Genomic DNA, 22,669 nt, shown 5'->3' on the forward strand with positions numbered 1-22,669 from the left:
AAATTGAAAAGGTTTCAACAAATACCAATACCACCTCTTACAAGATTCATCAAGAAGAATTGGATAATATACAAAAACAGTTGCATGAATCAACTCTAAAACACCTACCACAATTAATACACTCATCAAATCAACATCATCATGCAGTTAGCTACGCATCTTTAGCTTGCTGCATTCTTATTTTACTTGGCCATCTCAATTCATACCTACATTACAATTAATTTATATCAGCATTTATCAATAGCATTTTTTAATTAATTATGTTAAGAAATTATGTATATAAAGACAGCCAGAAATAAAGAAAATTCAGTCGTCTTTTGTAGTAACTAAACTAAGAGTTTTAATTACTATCTAGGCGGCTTCCTTCAAGTTCATGTGCTTGCAAGGAAATTAATTTGGATACTAAGTGTCAGTTCAAATTTATGTATTTGAATTGAATCGCACTAGATCCTACTATCAAAACAATATTGATTACTTAGTTTAAGTTTGAAAACCCATCAAAATCTGATTCCTTAATAGCATGAAGGACCTTTTGAATCTGCGATTTAAATAACTGTTCAGGTCTTCCATACGTTTTGGCGAGGATTTTCATAATTGCTGAGACATTACTGGAGTTTGATAATAATGATTCCACCGTTTCAAACGCATTTCCTTATAAAGCATTTCGTAATCGCATGACATTATGCAAGTCCGAATAACCAAATTCGGCGGTGGTGCGGTTGAAAGTTTAAACCAACATTGGCCATTGACCCAGAAAACTTTGGCAAATCACATATTTTCATAAGATTATGTGGTACAACACCACTAGTGGCATTGGAACATTGAATTCGACAGAGCAAATGAAAGGCTTTGCATAATGGGCAGACACACATAGATTCCAAATGCTGTATTACTTGGAAACATTCCACAATAAGGGTTTGAAATAGATGAAATAGTCGTTGGTGGAAATACATTTAAAGATGTTTGTTTGCGTCAATGCGTGGAAAAGGGGGAATTGCAAAGCAAACCAATGTTACCAAATAAAATAAATAAAAAAACACAATATACAATACAATAGTGGGGTTAGTTTACGTATAAAATAAAGGCAAAGGCCAGGCTTTATTATAATAAATAAAAAGGTTTTGGTAAACAATATTACCTTAATTTGCACGATAGCGGGGGAGAACCTTCGTATCAACGTGATAAAAGAAGCGAGAGTGTTTAACAATAACAACGATCCCAACCTGAAGTAAGTCGGCATTGGCGCCATTCGCCACTTTTAAGTCTCTTGACGTTGACATATTTCAACGATGTTAATCATTTACAAATTAATTATGCATTAACCCATTGTTAACATTGTAAAACAATAATTACCAATCTAAATTAAACAATGATGTTGTGGATTGGAATTAGTAGTAGAGTATGTAGTTATTCTAGCAGAGTTAGTCGTCGAAATAGTGGTACTAGCAACATTGTTAATTGACAAGTTATTGAATCTTTCTAAAGACGCTAAAGATTCCCGTATTTGAATACTGTTTGTCTCCATCAATGATTGAAATGCACTCATTTAATATGCTATGGAGACTTGCACGTCTCGTAAGGGCCTTTGATAAACGATATCAGCGAGGTTTTATTCACTAAAATAAAATTAAAGATAATAAATTAAAATTTATGAAAACGTAGAATATAATAAAAATCTTACAATTATAGACCCTTCTACGTTAACAAATAGTTCAAATTACAATAAATGTATACATAAATTATTGGAAAAAATTAGAATAAATTTGATATAAAATTAAACAAGGCTTGCTTTTCTAAATTATATTTAATTGTTTCAGTATATAAATAACATAGGTATTCCCTGCCCTACCCCCTGGCAAACATTACCATATTTCTCCACTAATAACAAACGTTGTTTTTTTAAAACAACAATAATGGGATTAGTTCCTTAACAACAACAAACCAAAAGTTGACAATTACAAGAAGAAGAAAAAGTCGAAAGTAAAACAATATTTCGTGAAGTCACATTGCATTTTTGTAGAAATATCACCCCATTTACATATATATTTTTACCAATATTATTCGATTGTATTTAATGACAATTAAGTTATGTTGCCTTACACAGCAAATGTACATAGTCTATTGCGTGATGTTCTTGCAGGAATGTTGTTAACATACAAGGTGTTAACAGCAGCCCAGTGATCCATGGTAAAATATCAGAGAATATTTGTGGGATTTTACCTAATTTAAATAACATATTTATCTAACATGATGCGACATCCATCTGGACGTTGCGGAGGATCGATGTAGTAGCCTTCTTAAATTGCTGTTCTAGGCTTGAATTGAAAATTCGTCACAAAATACAAATCCAGTCAATAAAATTAATTCGCTGTGTCTTTCGCCAGGCAAAGGAAAACCGACATTAATTCGCTGTGCATTTCACCAAGAAAGACTGATAATTGAATTTGATTCCAAATATCCTTCTTCGATCTCGTAAATTCCCAAAAGATATCCAAATTATTCCAATTGGAATAAAGAAAATGTTGCTAACGTAAGAAGACTTCACTAAATTAAATGTTCCTGCAGGAATGTTGTTAACATGCAAGGTGTTAACAGCAGCCGGTGATCCATGGTAAAATATCAGAGAATATTTGTGGGATTTTACCTAATTTAAATAACATATTTATCTAACACGATGCGACATCCATCTCATCAACAACAAATTTCTGGATTGATGTAGCAGAAAAAGTATCATTCTCTGCACTTTTTAAGTAACATTACCAACTCCATAACAGTAATTTCTGCGAGGGATGGACAAAACAAAAACAAATTTAGTAGACGACCGATTTATTTATTTTTTTTTTTACTTTTTTTTCAAAGTAATATTAGTTAAGTTATCCATATGGTCACACTTTTATTATTAATGGTTGCTGCAATATATATAAAACTTCCTTTGATACACAATAGTAGCAGTTGGAGAAAAAAATCAATTTTCTTTCCGAATTATTGCTGAAGATTTTTATCTTCATTGAGAATTTATTACTTGGTTTATTAAGACATAACAACATTTCATTTCTTAACGATGTTGATGTTTATTCTTAAATTCGTTTGTAATAAAAAGAACATCGTTAAATCGACTTAGAATTTTTTGCTGTCTATGAATATATATACATTATGGGGTCTACGACGAATATTTAGACATGTTACAAACGGAATGACAAAGTTAATATACCCTCCTCTCCAAGGTGGAGGGTATAAAAACATTTCACAGTTCGATGACCTTCTTTTAGACATGAGAAACATATTCCAATTTCCTTTTCCCATTTCGTTTGCAGAGGTAATTTTGTTAATTTATCACAAACTGTCATTGCCCACTGAATTCTTTTTAATGCAGGCAGTTTTGAAACAAACTTGCTCAAGAGAAATAGATTTGCTATGTGATAGTCACCTCCAGCCGACTTGATGAATGTGATTATATTGATTACTTAAATTGCGAAGTTTAAAAACCCAACAAAATCTGATTCCTTAATAGCAGGAAGGACCTTTTGAATCTGCGATTTAAATAACTGTTCAGGTCTTCCATACGTTTTGGCGAGGATTTTCATAATTGCTGAGACATTACTGGAGTTTGATAATAATGATTCCACCATTTCAAACGCATTTCCTTGTAAAGCATTTCGTAACGGCATGACATTATGGAAGTCCGAATAACCAAATTCGGCGGTGGTGCGGTTGAAAGTTTAAACCAACATTGGCCATTGACCCAGAAAACTTTGGCAAATCACATATTTTCATAAGATTATATGGTACAACACCACTAGTGGCATTGGAACATTGAATTCGACAGAGCAAATGAAAGGCTTTGCATAATGGGCAGACGCACATAGATTCCAGATGCAGTATTACTTGGAAACATTCCACAATAAGGGTTTGAAATAGATGAAATAGTCGTTGGTGGAAATACATTTAAAGATGTTTGTTTGCGTCAATGCGTGGAAAAGGGGGAATTGCAAAGCAAACCAATGTTACCAAATAAAATAAATAAAAATACATAATATACAATACAATAGTGGGGTTAGTTTACGTATAAAATAAAGGCAAAGGCCAGGCTTTATTATAATAAATAAAAAGGTTTTGGTAAACAATATTACCTTAATTTGCACGATAGCGGGGGAGAACCTTCGTATCAACGTGATAAAAGAAGCGAGAGTGTTTAACAATAACAACGATCCCAACCTGAAGTAAGTCGGCATTGGCGCCATTCGCCACTTTTAAGTCTCTTGACGTTGACATATTTCAACGATGTTAATCATTTACAAATTAATTATGCATTAACCCATTGTTAACATTGTAAAACAATAATTACCAATCTAAATTAAACAATGATGTTGTGGATTGGAATTAGTAGTAGTGTATGTAGTTATTTTAGCAGAGTTAGTCGTCGAAATAGTGGTACTAGCACCATTGTTAATTGACAAGTTATTGAATCTTTCTAAAGACGCTAAAGATTCCCGTATTTGAATACTGTTTGTCTCCATCAATGATTGAAATGCACTTATTTGATATGCTATGGAGACTTGCACGTCTCGTAAGGGCCTTTGATAAACGATATCAGCGAGGTTTTATAAAATTAAAGATAACAAATTAAAATTCATGAAAACGTAGAATATAATAAAAATCTTACAATTATAGACCCTTCTAAGTTAACAAACAGTTCAAATTACAATAAATGTATACATAAATTATTGGAAAAAATTAGAATAATTTTGATATAAAATTAAACAAGGCTTGCTTTTCTAAATTATATTTAATTGTTTCAGTATATAAATAACAAAGGTATTCCCTGCCCTACCCCCTGGCAAACATTACCATATTTCTCCACTAATAACAAACGTTGTTTTTTAAAAACAACAATAATGGGATTAGTTCCTTAACAACAACAAACCAAAAGTGGACAATTACAAGAAGAAGAAAAAGTCGAAAGTAAAACAATATTTCGTGAAGTCACATTGCATTTTTGTAGAAATATCACCCCATTTACATATATATTTTTACCAATATAATTCGATTGTATTTAATGACAATTAAGTTATGTTGCCTTACACCGCAAATGTACATAGTGTATTGCGTGACGTTCTTGCAGGAATGTTGTTAACATACAAGGTGTTAACAGCAGCCCAGTGATCCATGGTAAAATATCAGAGAATATTTGTGGGATTTTACCTAATTTAAATAACATATTTATCTAACATGATGCGACATCCATCTGGACGTTGCGGAGGATCGATGTAGTAGCCTTCTTTAAATTGCTGTTCTAGGCTTGAATTGAAAATTCGTCACAAAATACAAATCCAGACAATAAAATTAATTCGCTGTGTCTTTCGCCAGGCAAAGGAAAACCGACATTAATTCGCTGTGCATTTCACCAAGAAAGACTGATAATTGAATTTGATTTCAAATATCCTTCTTCGATCTCGTAAATTCCCAAAAGATATCCAAATTATTCCAATTGGAATAAAGAAAATGTTGCTAACGTAAGAAGACTTCACTAAATTAAATGTTCCTGCAGGAATGTTGTTAACATGCAAGGTGTTAACAGCAGCCGGTGATCCATGGTAAAATGTCAGAGAATATTTGTGGGATTTTACCTAATTTAAATAACATATTTATCTAACACGATGCGACATCCATCTCATCAACAACAAATTTCTGGATTGATATAGCAGAAAAAGTATCATTCTCTGCACTTTTTAAGTAACATTGCCAACTCCATGACAGTAATTTCTGCGAGGGATGGACAAAACAAAAACAAATTTAGTCGACGACCGATTTATTTATTTTTTTTTTTACTTTTTTTTCAAAGTAATATTAGTTAAATTATCCATTTGGTCACACTTTTATTATTAATGGTTGCTGCAATATATATAAAACCTCCTTTGATACACAATAGTAGCAGTTGGAGAAAAAAATCAATTTTCTTTCCGAATTATTGCTGAAGATTTTTATCTTCATTGAGAATTTATTACTTGGTTTATTAAGACATAATAAAAAGAACATCGTTAAATCCACTTAGAATTTTTTGCTGTCTATGAATATATATACATTATGGGGTCTACGACGAATATTTAGACATGTTACAAACGGAATGACAAAGTTAATATACCCTCCTCTCCAAGGTGGAGGGTATAAAAACATTTCAAAGTTCGATGACCTTCTTTTAGACATGAGAAACATATTCCAATTTCCTTTTCCCATTTCGTTTGCAGAGGTAATTTTGTTAATTTATCACAAACTGTCATTGCCCACTGAATTCTTTTTAATGCAGGCAGTTTTGAAACTAACTTGCTCAAGAGAAATAGATTTGCTATGTGATAGTCACCTCCAGCCGACTTGATGAATGTGATTATATTGATTACTTCAATTGCGAAGTTTAAAAACCCATCAAAATCTGATTCCTTAATAGCAGGAAGGACCTTTTGAATCTGCGATTTAAATAACTGTTCAGGTCTTCCATACGTTTTGGCGAGGATTTTCATAATTGCTGAGACATTACTGGAGTTTGATAATAATGATTCCACCGTTTCAAACGCATTTCCTTGTAAAGCATTTCGTAATCGCATGACATTATGCAAGTCCGAATAACCAAATTCGGCGGTGGTGCGGTTGAAAGTTTAAACCAACATTGGCCATTGACCCAGAAAACTTTGGCAAATCACATATTTTCATAAGATTATGTGGTACAACACCACTAGTGGCATTGGAACATTGAATTCGACAGAGCAAATGAAAGGCTTTGCATAATGGGCAGACACACATAGATTCCAAATGCTGTATTACTTGGAAACATTCCACAATAAGGGTTTGAAATAGATGAAATAGTCGTTGGTGGAAATACATTTAAAGATGTTTGTTTGCGTCAATGCGTGGAAAAGGGGGAATTGCAAAGCAAACCAATGTTACCAAATAAAATAAATAAAAAAACACAATATACAATACAATAGTGGGGTTAGTTTACGTATAAAATAAAGGCAAAGGCCAGGCTTTATTATAATAAATAAAAAGGTTTTGGTAAACAATATTACCTTAATTTGCACGATAGCGGGGGAGAACCTTCGTATCAACGTGATAAAAGAAGCGAGAGTGTTTAACAATAACAACGATCCCAACCTGAAGTAAGTCGGCATTGGCGCCATTCGCCACTTTTAAGTCTCTTGACGTTGACATATTTCAACGATGTTAATCATTTACAAATTAATTATGCATTAACCCATTGTTAACATTGTAAAACAATAATTACCAATCTAAATTAAACAATGATGTTGTGGATTGGAATTAGTAGTAGAGTATGTAGTTATTCTAGCAGAGTTAGTCGTCGAAATAGTGGTACTAGCAACATTGTTAATTGACAAATTATTGAATCTTTCTAGAGACGCTAAAGATTCCCGTATTTGAATACTGTTTGTCTCCATCAATGATTGAAATGCACTCATTTGATATGCTATGGAGACTTGCACGTCTCGTAAGGGCCTTTGATAAACGATATCAGCGATCTATATAATAAAAATCTTACAATTATAGACCCCTCTACGTTAACAAACAGTTCAAATTACAATAAATGTATACATAAATTATTGGAAGCAATTAGAATAAAATTGATATAAAATTAAACAAGGCTTGCTTTTCTAAATTATATTTAATTGTTTCAGTATATAAACAACATAGGTATTCCCTGCCACACCCCCTGGCAAACATTACCATATTTCTCCACTAATAACAAACGTTGTTTTTTAAAAACAACAATAATGGGATTAGTTCCTTAACAACAAACCAAAAGTTGACAATTACAAGAAGAAGAAAAAGTCGAAAGTAAAACAGTATTTCGTGAAGTCACATTGCATTTTTGTAGAAATATCACCCCATTTACATATATATTTTTACCAATATTATTCGATTGTATTTAATGACAATTAAGTTATGTTGCCTTACACAGCAAATGTACATAGTCTATTGCGTGATGTTCTTGCAGGAATGTTGTTAACATACAAGGTGTTAACAGCAGCCCAGTGATCCATGGTAAAATATCAGAGAATATTTGTGGGATTTTACCTAATTTAAATAACATATTTATCTAACATGATGCGACATCCATCTCGTCAACAACATGTTTCTGGATTGATACAACGGAGAAAATATCATTCTCTGTATATCAAAGTGGCTAAACGGCAACCCAAAAACAGGCATAAAATACCTATTCAATGCGAAGGGTTGCCATACCAGAATGCGAAGGGTTGCCATACCAAATACAAAAAAAACAGTATTAATTGTTTAAAATATCATGTATTTTTCTTTACTTTTGTGAAAAGAGTTATTTGACATTGTGGAATATTGATATTTTTTGTTTTAGTTCCATCCTTTCTCCAATAAAAATTAATTTTAGGTGTGTAAAGTTATTCTTGACATACTATATCTTTTTGAAGCCTTGGTCCCACGTGAAATATATCATTCAGCGATTTTCCATTTGAAGTTCTCGATGAAGCATCAAACACCACTCTAACTTTTGTGGTTAGACTTGTTTCTCGTGCCACTGTTTGATGCGGCATATAATACAAAGCCTTCTTTCTTGGATCCACTTTTACCATGTGACCCATGAATATAAGCTCGTCCATTGTTCTCTCGTATTCTGCCTTCAATTCCGCGTTATCCTCTAATCCATCATAACTTCGTATTCTGTCCCACAATTTGCTCCTAATTACGAACTCCTTCTTCCAATATTCGTGAGTAAAATTCAGCGGCAATAACTAAATCGATTCTTTCCGAGCTGTTAAAATTTGGATCTGCTAATTGTACACTTCTCCATTTTTCCACGTTATAATGAAACCTTCTGTCAGGATGTGCTGATGCAAGTGCTGGAATGAATAGTGCTTCTGCTTCAATCTTTAAGTTGCTCAAACATCTGGGTCGTAGTTTTAGTGCAACTTTCGATTTTGCCTTCAGTTTTCTTCCTCGGTAGCTGCAACAGTTGAGTCACGTCCTCTGATATGGATGTAAGTTGTGATCCCTGGTCTATCAGCGCTTTGACTGTTACAAATTCTCCATGCATTGATTTTATACGAACTTGGGCCGTTGCTAACAAAACATTTGTTGTTGTGTTGGTGTTCATTGCTTTCCTATGACCTCTTCTCTCTAAATGCTTCACGGTGATGTGATGATCAGACCTTTCCAAATACATTGGACGTTGCGGAGGATCGATGTAGTAGCCTTCCTTGAATTGCTGTTCTAGGCTTGAATTGAAAACTCGTCACAAAATCCAAATCCAGACAATAAAATTAATTCGCTTTGTCTTTCGCCAGGCAAAGGAAAACCGACATTAATTCGCTGTGCCTTTCACCAAGAAAGACTGACAGTTGTAATTGATTCCAAATATCCTACTTCGATTTCGTAAATTCCCAAAAGATGTCCAAATTATTCCAATTGGAATAAAGAAAATGTTGCTAACATAAGAAATAACACGCAAGGGCCTTTGGTAAACGATATCAGCGAGTTTTTATTCACTAAAATAAAATTCTAGATAATAAATTAAAATTCATGAAAACGTAGAATATAATTAAAATCTTACAATTATAGACCCTTCTACGTTCAAATTACAATAAATGTATACATAAACTAGCTGGCCCGGTCCGCGTTGCCGGCCCGTAGTTTCAATCTTTAAAGCATAATAAATCACAGATCTGACTTATGTAGGCGGCACAATTTTGATTATAAGTAATGACACCATTATAATTACTACAATTTTGATTATAAGTAATGACTTGATTATGAGTAATGACTCCATGACTAAATATAAATTAATATTCATGGCAAAAATTATAATTACCGTCGGTTTTAGATATTTTGAATAGCCTGATCTTATTTTTCAGCTATAGGCTTTAATTTGAGTGTTAAATACCTATATGATAAAGAACATCTATAGTAGCCCCATGTGAAAATTTAGCTCAATTTTTGATATTGTAAAAAACATTCAAATGAGCTATAATTTGAAATTTGTATTTCCAACGTTTAAAATCCCGTACTGCGTGGTATTCAGTTTTGTCCACCTCATACTTGTCAGAATAGCCAAAGAAATTACTCTTTTGCTCCGATTACCGAAGAGGGGCATTAATTGTTTGTCATTTAAATTGTGCGGTGGAGATCCATAAAGTTACTTTATAATTTCGTATTTTTTTCATGTTTCTGCCACAATTTCCGACTGAATGAGTCCCAGATTGACATTTCGGAGTTTATTTCATATAGACGTACAACCAAATCTACGTTCCCAACCAATATTCTCTTGGGGGGTTACAAATTCAATAGAATACCAAATTTTCTTTTCTGACCACACATTGGTTGGGAATGTGGACTTGGGGGTATACTAATGTGGGGACTATACTTAAATAAATTCCTATGAGGATAATTATCTGTAAGATGATCTTCTACCCCAGGTAGCCTCAAGACTAAGATGCGCACTTTTCCGAAAAATAAAAATTTATAAGAAGAGGTTTTCTTCCCCCTTTGGTGATACCAAAACGTGATAACTTTTTGCAAAGATGGTTTCTTCTTAAATTATCAACATAAGCTAAAATTAGTACGAAAAATATGGTTAAATTGTAGAATATACTTGAAATCGGGTTGTTCCGTTATCAGGGGTTATGATCCATATCATGACCTGCCAAAGCGATTAAAGGTATCTTGAATGTTTAGGTAGAATTTCTATTCTGCGTTCTTTATAGTCGGTATTTGACTGATTGCAGTCCCAATGTATTTTGCATTTTGTGTTCTCATTTGACAATTTATTGTCATATGAAAGAAGCAGGTTCACTTTTTGAAATTAACCCCATAACGCTTCTGTGGTCATTTTTGTTTGTTTAAATGTGTTCGCATTTTCCAGCTGAAGCACGATGTAGGTCCTGGAGTAGGAAGCATTTAACATCGTATTGCGCCCTCATTTCATTTTTAATATTATTCATTCAGAATTCAAACCAATAAAAAAAATGTACACTTCAATATAGAAAAAAAGAAAAATAATCTTCAACTGGTTCGCTGATTTTTTTGCGGCAAATTTTTAAAGGTCCTTACGAAGTTTGTCGGTGGAATGTACTATTATTTTGAAATTCGATTCCATTGAAAAATTGTCTGTTTTTCCCGATTTTAGAATTTTCATATAAAGCGACAACGGATAAAATTGTTATTTATAGATTTTATGTATTTATTGGGTATTACGAATAAATACATAAAATCTATAAATAACAGTTTTATCCGATGTGGCTTTATACTACCCAAAAAAACCTACACATAATATTAGAATTCAAAAAAAAAAAAAAAAAAACACTACAAATGTAAATTCGAAAATAGTAAGTCAAAATGGAAAAAATATGCAATATAAAACATTACTATTGTACATTTTAAAGGTCAAAATGAAAATGTTCAAATTTCACATTTTTACGCGATTTTTTTGAATTTTATTCCTTACGGCCAAGAGGCAAATACGAATTTGTCTAAATCGTTAAAATTAGACCGGCGGTCTTTATGTTATAAGAGTAGTAACTAACACAACTTTCTTCTACATATAGAGAGATAGATTTAAAAGTAGGCGCGTTTCTCAGCCCCTAAATAAGTACTTAGGGTAAGATGGAAAGCCAACAGCATCTCGTGTAATAATTCTCAAACCGATATCTTCACTATTTTGGCAAATATAAAGATTTTAGATAAATCGTAATAGTGGGCGTAAAAGGAGGCGTGGTCAATATTTTTTTTCCTTAAAACCTAACTCGGGGTATGACGAACGTTTGTACAAAAAATTATGCAAATCGGACCAGCCGTTTCCAACTGATTCCGTTACCAACAAACAAAAATTGATTTTTATATATATAGATTATTGAAAAAAATTAGAATAAATTTGATATAAAATTAAACAAGTCTTGCTTTTCTAAATTATATTTAATTGTTTCAGTATATAAACAACATAGGTATTCCCTGCCTTACCCCCTGGTAAACATTACCATCTTTCTCCACTAATAAACAAACGTTGTTTTTTAAAAACAACAATAATGGTATTAGTTCCTTAACAACAACAAACCAAAAGTTAACAATTACAAGAAGAAGGAAAACCCGACTTAACGAAAAAATATTTCGTTAAGTCACATTGCATTTTTGTAGGAAATATCACACCATATACATATATTTTTAGCAATATTATTCTATTGTATTTAATGATAATTAAGTAATGTAGCCTTACACAGCAAATGTACATAGTCTATTGCGTGATGTTCTTGCAGGAATGTTGTTAACATGCAAGGTGTTAACAGCAGCCCAGCGATCCATGGTAAAATATCAGAAAATATTTGTGGGATCTTACCTAATTTAAATAACATATTTATCTGTCGCATCATACATCCATCTCGTCAACAGCAAGTTTCTGGATTGATACAACAGAGAAAATATCATTCTCTGCACTTTTTAAGTAACATTGCCAACTCCATGACAGTACTTTCTGCGTTCTGTGGGCGCTATAACAACATAACACCTCGTTGTTTAGCAACATTTCGATACATATTTACCTCAATTTATCCATTTTTCATTGTTAATAGAGCCCGCTTTACATACATAAATTTCTGTATCCTCTATTAGCTATTTTACTTCTTTAAAATTTCATACATGAAATAACAAAAAATTGTAAGTAAAATCTTTCTGTTGTCCTGTAGCTTTCAAGGATATCGAACTGTTCCGGACTAAGACGTTTGCGAGACTACAGCGAAAGGGATTATGTTGCAAAGTGCTATGTCCCTATGGCGTTTTCTTTTTTGTAATGCCCCTATGGCTTCGTTTGTCATTTGAATTCTAATTTTATTGAGAAATATATATTACTTAAGTACTAAGACACAACACATATCTTAGGGGGGTTTAATTTTATGCTTCTGCTTAAGACTACAACACTTGACATTTCTAATTCTTATGCATAGACCTAAAACAACACTCAATTGTCGTGATCTATATTTACTTCCCAGCGCATGTTTATGTGAGTATATTCTTTATTATCAATGCGTCTCCAGCAGCTTAAGGATCAAATCTATTATTATCTTCTATCATGTTCATAGTTTTATGAACAATTATTAATTGACAAGTTATTAAATCTTTCTCAAGACGCTAAAGATTCCCGTATTTGAATAATCTTTGTCTCCATCAATGACTGAAATGCACTCCTTTGATTTCCTATGAAGACTTGTCTAGGAAAATGTTTGTTTACGTTTTCTACATTATTGAATGGTGTGTTAGCCATTTGCGAACCCGATGGCTCAATCGTTGCAAGTGATGTACTTAGTTCAATTTGTTCATTTTCAGGATGCACATTTAATTCTTCAGACCTTTCCAAATACATTGGACGTTGCGGAGGATCGATGTAGTAGCCTTCCTTGAATTGCTGTTCTAGGCTTGAATTGAAAACTCGTCACAAAATCCAAATCCAGACAATAAAATTAATTCGCTTTGTCTTTCGCCAGGCAAAGGAAAACCGACATTAATTCGCTGTGCCTTTCACCAAGAAAGACTGACAGTTGTAATTGATTCCAAATATCCTACTTCGATTTCGTAAATTCCCAAAAGATGTCCAAATTATTCCAATTGGAATAAAGAAAATGTTGCTAACATAAGAAATAACACGCAAGGACCTTTGGTAAACGATATCAGCGAGTTTTTATTCACTAAAATAAAATTCTAGATAATAAATTAAAATTCATGAAAACGTAGAATATAATTAAAATCTTACAATTACACACCCTTCTACGTTCAAATTACAATAAATGTATACATAAACTAGCTGGCCCGGTCCGCGTTGCCGGCCCGTAGTTTCAATCTTTAAAGCATAATAAATCACAGATCTGACTTATGTAGGCGGCACAATTTTGATTATAAGTAATGACACCATTATAATTACTCCAATTTTGATTATAAGTAATGACTTGATTATGAGTAATGACTCCATGACTAAATATAAATTAATATTCATGGCAAAAATTATAATTACCGTCGGTTTTAGATATTTTGAATAGCCTGATCTTATTTTTCAGCTATAGGCTTTAATTTGAGTGTTAAATACCTATATGATAAAGAACATCTATAATAGCCCCATGTGAAAATTCAGCTCAATTTTTGATATTGTAAAAAACATTCAAATGAGCTATAATTTGAAATTTGTATTTCCAACGTTTAAAATCCCGTACTGCGTGGTATTCAGTTTTGTCCACCTCATACTTGTCAGAATAGCCAAAGAAATTACTCTTTTGCTCCGATTACCGAAGAGGGGCATTAATTGTTTGTCATTTAAATTGTGCGGTGGAGATCCAATAAAGTTACTTTATAATTTCGTATTTTTTTCATGTTTCTGCCACAATTTCCGACTGAATGAGTCCCAGATTGACATTTCGGAGTTTATTTCATATAGACGTACAACCAAATCTACGTTCCCAACCAATATTCTCTTGGGGGGTTACAAATTCAATAGAATACCAAATTTTCTTTTCTGACCACACATTGGTTGGGAAAGTGGACTTGGGGGTATACTAATGTGGGGACTATACTTAAATAAATTCCTATGAGGATAATTATCTGTAAGATGATCTTCTACCCCAGGTAGCCTCAAGACTAAGATGCGCACTTTTCCGAAAAATAAAAATTTATAAGAAGAGGTTTTCTTCCCCCTTTGGTGATACCAAAACGTGATAACTTTTTGCAAAGATGGTTTCTTCTTAAATTATCAACATAAGCTAAAATTAGTACGAAAAATATGGTTAAATTGTAGAATATACTTGAAATCGGGTTGTTCCGTTATCAGGGGTTATGATCCATATCATGACCTGCCAAAGCGATTAAAGGTATCTTGAATGTTTAGGTAGAATTTCTATTCTGCGTTCTTTATAGTCGGTATTTGACTGATTGCAGTCCCAATGTATTTTGCATTTTGTGTTCTCATTTGACAATTTATTGTCATATGAAAGAAGCAGGTTCACTTTTTGAAATTAACCCCATAACGCTTCTGTGGTCATTTTTGTTTGTTTAAATGTGTTCGCATTTTCCAGCTGAAGCACGATGTAGGTCCTGGAGTAGGAAGCATTTAACATCGTATTGCGCCCTCATTTCATTTTTAATATTATTCATTCAGAATTCAAACCAATAAAAAAATGTACACTTCAATATAGAAAAAAGAAAAATAATCTTCAACTGGTTCGCTGATTTTTTTGCGGCAAATTTTTAAAGGTCCTTACGAAGTTTGTCGGTGGAATGTACTATTATTTTGAAATTCGATTCCATTGAAAAATTGTCGATTTTTCCCAATTTTAGAATTTTCATATAAAGCGACAACGGATAAAATTGTTATTTATAGATTTTATGTATTTATTGGGTATTACGAATAAATACATAAAATCTATAAATAACAGTTTTATCCGTTGTGGCTTTATACTACCCAAAAAAACCTACACATAATATTAGAATTCAAAAAAAAAAAAAACACTACAAATGTAAATTCGAAAATAGTAAGTCAAAATGGAAAAAATATGCAATATAAAACATTACTATTGTACATTTTAAAGGTCAAAATGAAAATGTTCAAATTTCACAATTTTACGCGATTTTTTTGAATTTTATTCCTTACGGCCAAGAGGCAAATACGAATTTGTCTAAATCGTTATAATTAGACCGGCGGTCTTTATGTTATAAGAGTAGTAACTAACACAACTTTCTTCTACATATAGAGAGATAGATTTAAAAGTAGGCGCGTTTCTCAGCCCCTAAATAAGTACTTAGGGTAGGATGGAAAGCCAACAGCATCTCGTGTAATAATTCTCAAACCGATATCTTCACTATTTTGGCAAATATAAAGATTTTAGATGAATCGTAATAGTGGACGTAAAAGGAGGCGTGGTCAATATTTTTTTTCCTTAAAACCTAACTAGGGGTATGACGAACGTTTGTACAAAAAATTATGCAAATCGGTCCAGCCGTTTCCAACTGATTCCGTTACCAACAAACAAAAATTGATTTTTATATATATAGATTATTGAAAAAAATTAGAATAAATTTGATATAAAATTAAACAAGGCTTGCTTTTCTAAATTATATTTAATTGTTTCAGTATATAAACAACATAGGTATTCCCTGCCTTACCCCCTGGTAAACATTACCATCTTTCTCCACTAATAAACAAACGTTGTTTTTTAAAAACAACAATAATGGTATTAGTTCCTTAACAACAACAAACCAAAAGTTAACAATTACAAGAAGAAGAAAAAGCCGACTTAACGAAAAAATATTTCGTTAAGTCACATTGCATTTTTGTAGGAAATATCACACCATATACATATATTTTTAGCAATATTATTCTATTGTATTTAATGATAATTAAGTAATGTAGCCTTACACAGCAAATGTACATAGTCTATTGCGTGATGTTCTTGCAGGAATGTTGTTAACATGCAAGGTGTTAACAGCAGCCCAGCGATCCATGGTAAAATATCAGAAAATATTTGTGGGATCTTACCTAATTTAAATAACATATTTATCTGTCGCATCATACATCCATCTCGTCAACAGCAAGTTTCAGGATTGATACAACAGAGAAAATATCATTCTCTGCACTTTTTAAGTAACATTGCCAACTCCATGACAGTACTTTCTGCGAGGGATGGACAAAACTACGATTTATTTATTTATTTATTGTTTTCATTTTTTTCTTTTTCAAAGTAATATAGTTAAATTATCCATATGGTCACCCTTTTACAATTAATGGTACACAATATTAGAATTTATTGCTTGGTTTATTAAGAATTCGTTTGTAATAAAAAGAACATGGTTTCTGAATAGAGTTGAAGATATATGTTTGGTTACTCAATCATGTAGATAAAATATGTTTTTTGCGGTTAGTTGTATGGCTGTAACACGAAGTCGTCCTTGATATTAAATGGGATGAAGTTCAAGCCATGATTGGGTGGGCGCTATAACAACATAACACCTCGTTGTTTAGCAACATTTCGATACATATTTACCTCAATTTATCCTTTTTTCTGCCTCTGTTATGTTCATTGTTAATAGAGCCCGCTTTACACACATAAATTTCTGTATCCTCTATTAGCTATTTTACTTCTTTAAAATTTCATACATGAAATAACAAAAAAATTGTAAGTAAAATCTTTCTGTTGTCCTGTAGCTTTCAAGGATATCGAACTGTTCCGGACTAAGACGTTTGCGAGACTACAGCGAAAGGGATTATGTTGCAAAGTGCTATGTCCCTATGGCGTTTTCTTTTTTGTAATGCCCCTATGGCTTCGTTTGTCATTTGAATTCTAATTTTATTGAGAAATATATATTACTTAAGTACTAAGACACAACACATCTTATAGGGGGGTTTAATTTTATGCTTCTGCTTAAGACTACAACACTTGACATTTCTAATTCTTATGCATAGACCTAAAACAACACACAATTGTCGTGATCTATATTTACTTCCCAGCGCATGTTTATGTGAGAATATTCTTTATTATCAATGCGTCTCCAGCAGCTTAAGGATCAAATCTATTATTATCTTCTATCATGTTCATAGTTTTATGAACAATTATTAATTGACAAGTTATTAAATCTTTCTCAAGACGCTAAAGATTCCCGTATTTGAATAATCTTTGTCTCCATCAATGACTGAAATGCACTCCTTTGATTTCCTATGAAGACTTGTCTAGGAAAATGTTTTGTTACGTTTTCTACATTATTGAATGGTGTGTTAGCCATTTGCGAACCCGATGGCTCAATCGTTGCAAGTGATGTACTTAGTTCAATTTGTTCATTTTCAGGATGCACATTTAATTCTTCAGACCTTTCCAAATACATTGGACGTTGCGGAGGATCGATGTAGTAGCCTTCCTTGAATTGCTGTTCTAGGCTTGAATTGAAAACTCGTCACAAAATCCAAATCCAGACAATAAAATTAATTCGCTTTGTCTTTCGCCAGGCAAAGGAAAACCGACATTAATTCGCTGTGCCTTTCACCAAGAAAGACTGACAGCTGTAATTGATTCCAAATATCCTACTTCGATTTCGTAAATTCCCAAAAGATGTCCAAATTATTCCAATTGGAATAAAGAAAATGTTGCTAACATAAGAAATAACACGCAAGGGCCTTTGGTAAACGATATCAGCGAGTTTTTATTCACTAAAATAAAATTATAGATAATAAATTAAAATTCATGAAAACGTAGAATATAATTAAAATCTTACAATTATAGACCCTTCTACGTTCAAATTACAATAAATGTATACATAAACTAGCTGGCCCGGTCCGCGTTGCCGGCCCGTAGTTTCAATCTTTAAAGCATAATAAATCACAGATCTGACTTATGTAGGCGGCACAATTTTGATTATAAGTAATGACACCATTATAATTACTCCAATTTTGATTATAAGTAATGACTTGATTATGGGTAATGACTCCATGACTAAATATAAATTAATATTCATGGCAAAAATTATAATTACCGTCGGTTTTAGATATTTTGAATAGCCTGATCTTATTTTTCAGCTATAGGCTTTAATTTGAGTGTTAAATACCTATATGATAAAGAACATCTATAATAGCCCCATGTGAAAATTCAGCTCAATTTTTGATATTGTAAAAAACATTCAAATGAGCTATAATTTGAAATTTGTATTTCCAACGTTTAAAATCCCGTACTGCGTGGTATTCAGTTTTGTCCACCTCATACTTGTCAGAATAGCCAAAGAAATTACTCTTTTGCTCCGATTACCGAAGAGGGGCATTAATTGTTTGTCATTTAAATTGTGCGGTGGAGATCCAATAAAGTTACTTTATAATTTCGTATTTTTTTCATGTTTCTGCCACAATTTCCGACTGAATGAGTCCCAGATTGACATTTCGGAGTTTATTTCATATAGACGTACAACCAAATCTACGTTCCCAACCAATATTCTCTTGGGGGGTTACAAATTCAATAGAATACCAAATTTTCTTTTCTGACCACACATTGGTTGGGAAAGTGGACTTGGGGGTATACTAATGTGGGGACTATACTTAAATAAATTCCTATGAGGATAATTATCTGTAAGATGATCTTCTACCCCAGGTAGCCTCAAGACTAAGATGCGCACTTTTCCGAAAAATAAAAATTTATAAGAAGAGGTTTTCTTCCCCCTTTGGTGATACCAAAACGTGATAACTTTTTGCAAAGATGGTTTCTTCTTAAATTATCAACATAAGCTAAAATTAGTACGAAAAATATGGTTAAATTGTAGAATATACTTGAAATCGGGTTGTTCCGTTATCAGGGGTTATGATCCATATCATGACCTGCCAAAGCGATTAAAGGTATCTTGAATGTTTAGGTAGAATTTCTATTCTGCGTTCTTTATAGTCGGTATTTGACTGATTGCAGTCCCAATGTATTTTGCATTTTGTGTTCTCATTTGACAATTTATTGTCATATGAAAGAAGCAGGTTCACTTTTTGAAATTAACCCTATAACGCTTCTGTGGTCATTTTTGTTTGTTTAAATGTGTTCGCATTTTCCAGCTGAAGCACGATGTAGGTCCTGGAGTAGGAAGCATTTAACATCGTATTGCGCCCTCATTTCATTTTTAATATTATTCATTCAGAATTCAAACCAATAAAAAAATGTACACTTCAATATAGAAAAAAGAAAAATAATCTTCAACTGGTTCGCTGATTTTTTTGCGGCAAATTTTCCTTACGAAGTTTGTCGGTGGAATGTACTATTATTTTGAAATTCGATTCCATTGAAAAATTGTCGATTTTTCCCGATTTTAGAATTTTCATATAAAGCGACAACGGATAAAATTGTTATTTATAGATTTTATGTATTTATTGGGTATTACGAATAAATACATAAAATCTATAAATAACAGTTTTATCCGTTGTGGCTTTATACTACCCAAAAAAACCTACACATAATATTAGAATTCAAAAAAAAAAAAAAAAAAACACTACAAATGTAAATTCGAAAATAGTAAGTCAAAATGGAAAAAAATATGCAATATAAAACATTACTATTGTACATTTTAAAGGTCAAAATGAAAATGTTCAAATTTCACATTTTTACGCGATTTTTTTGAATTTTATTCCTTACGGCCAAGAGGCAAATACGAATTTGTCTAAATCGTTAAAATTAGACCGGCGGTCTTTATGTTATAAGAGTAGTAACTAACACAACTTTCTTCTACATATAGAGAGATAGATTTAAAAGTAGGCGCGTTTCTCAGCCCCTAAATAAGTACTTAGGGTAGGATGGAAAGCCAACAGCATCTCGTGTAATAATTCTCAAACCGATATCTTCACTATTTTGGCAAATATAAAGATTTTAGATGAATCGTAATAGTGGACGTAAAAGGAGGCGTGGTCAATATTTTTTTTCCTTAAAACCTAACTAGGGGTATGACGAACGTTTGTACAAAAAATTATGCAAATCGGTCCAGCCGTTTCCAACTGATTCCGTTACCAACAAACAAAAATTGATTTTTATATATATAGATTATTGAAAAAAATTAGAATAAATTTGATATAAAATTAAACAAGGCTTGCTTTTCTAAATTATATTTAATTGTTTCAGTATATAAACAACATAGGTATTCCCTGCCTTACCCCCTGGTAAACATTACCATCTTTCTCCACTAATAAACAAACGTTGTTTTTTAAAAACAACAATAATGGTATTAGTTCCTTAACAACAACAAACCAAAAGTTAACAATTACAAGAAGAAGAAAAAGCCGACTTAACGAAAAAATATTTCGTTAAGTCACATTGCATTTTTGTAGGAAATATCACACCATATACATATATTTTTAGCAATATTATTCTATTGTATTTAATGATGATTAAGTAATGTAGCCTTACACAGCAAATGTACATAGTCTATTGCGTGATGTTCTTGCAGGAATGTTGTTAACATGCAAGGTGTTAACAGCAGCCCAGCGATCCATGGTAAAATATCAGAAAATATTTGTGGGATCTTACCTAATTTAAATAACATATTTATCTGTCGCATCATACATCCATCTCGTCAACAGCAAGTTTCTGGATTGATACAACAGAGAAAATATCATTCTCTGCACTTTTTAAGTAACATTGCCAACTCCATGACAGTACTTTCTGCGAGGGATGGACAAAACTACGATTTATTTATTTATTTATTGTTTTCATTTTTTTCTTTTTCAAAGTAATATAGTTAAATTATCCATATGGTCACCCTTTTACAATTAATGGTACACAATATTAGAATTTATTACTTGGTTTATTAAGAATTCGTTTGTAATAAAAAGAACATGGTTTCTGAATAGAATTGAAGATATATGTTTGGTTACTCAATCATGTAGATAAAATATGTTTTTTGCGGTTAGTTGTATGGCTGTAACACGAAGTCGTCCTTGATATTAAATGGGATGAAGTTCAAGCCATGATTGGGTGGGCGCTATAACAACATAACACCTCGTTGTTTAGCAACATTTCGATACATATTTACCTCAATTTATCCTTTTTTCTGCCTCTGTTATGTTCATTGTTAATAGAGCCCGCTTTACACACATAAATTTCTGTATCCTCTATTAGCTATTTTACTTCTTTAAAATTTCATACATGAAATAACAAAAAAATTGTAAGTAAAATCTTTCTGTTGTCCTGTAGCTTTCAAGGATATCGAACTGTTCCGGACTAAGACGTTTGCGAGACTACAGCGAAAGGGATTATGTTGCAAAGTGCTATGTCCCTATGGCGTTTTCTTTTTTGTAATGCCCCTATGGCTTCGTTTGTCATTTGAATTCTAATTTTATTGAGAAATATATATTACTTAAGTACTAAGACACAACACATCTCATAGGGGGGTTTAATTTTATGCTTCTGCTTAAGACTACAACACTTGACATTACTAATTCTTATGCATAGACCTAAAACAACACACAATTGTCGTGATCTATATTTACTTCCCAGCGCATGTTTATGTGAGAATATTCTTTATTATCAATGCGTCTCCAGCAGCTTAAGGATCAAATCTATTATTATCTTCTATCATGTCCATAGTTTTATGAACAATTATTAATTGACAAGTTATTAAATCTTTCTCAAGACGCTAAAGATTCCCGTATTTGAATAATCTTTGTCTCCATCAATGACTGAAATGCACTCCTTTGATTTCCTATGAAGACTTGTCTAGGAAAATGTTTGGTTACGTTTTCTACATTATTGAATGATGTGTTAGCCATTTGCGAACCCGATGGCTCAATCGTTGCAAGTGATGTACTTAGTTCAATTTGTTCATTTTCAGGATGCACATTTAATTCTTCAGACCTTTCCAAATACATTGGACGTTGCGGAGGATCGATGTAGTAGCCTTCCTTGAATTGCTGTTCTAGGCTTGAATTGAAAACTCGTCACAAAATCCAAATCCAGACAATAAAATTAATTCGCTTTGTCTTTCGCCAGGCAAAGGAAAACCGACATTAATTCGCTGTGCCTTTCACCAAGAAAGACTGACAGTTGTAATTGATTCCAAATATCCTACTTCGATTTCGTAAATTCCCAAAAGATGTCCAAATTATTCCAATTGGAATAAAGAAAATGTTGCTAACATAAGAAATAACACGCAAGGG

This window comes from Musca domestica, unplaced genomic scaffold (genome assembly GCF_030504385.1).
Source record: "Musca domestica strain aabys unplaced genomic scaffold, Musca_domestica.polishedcontigs.V.1.1 6, whole genome shotgun sequence".
Lineage (NCBI taxonomy): Eukaryota > Metazoa > Arthropoda > Insecta > Diptera > Muscidae > Musca > Musca domestica.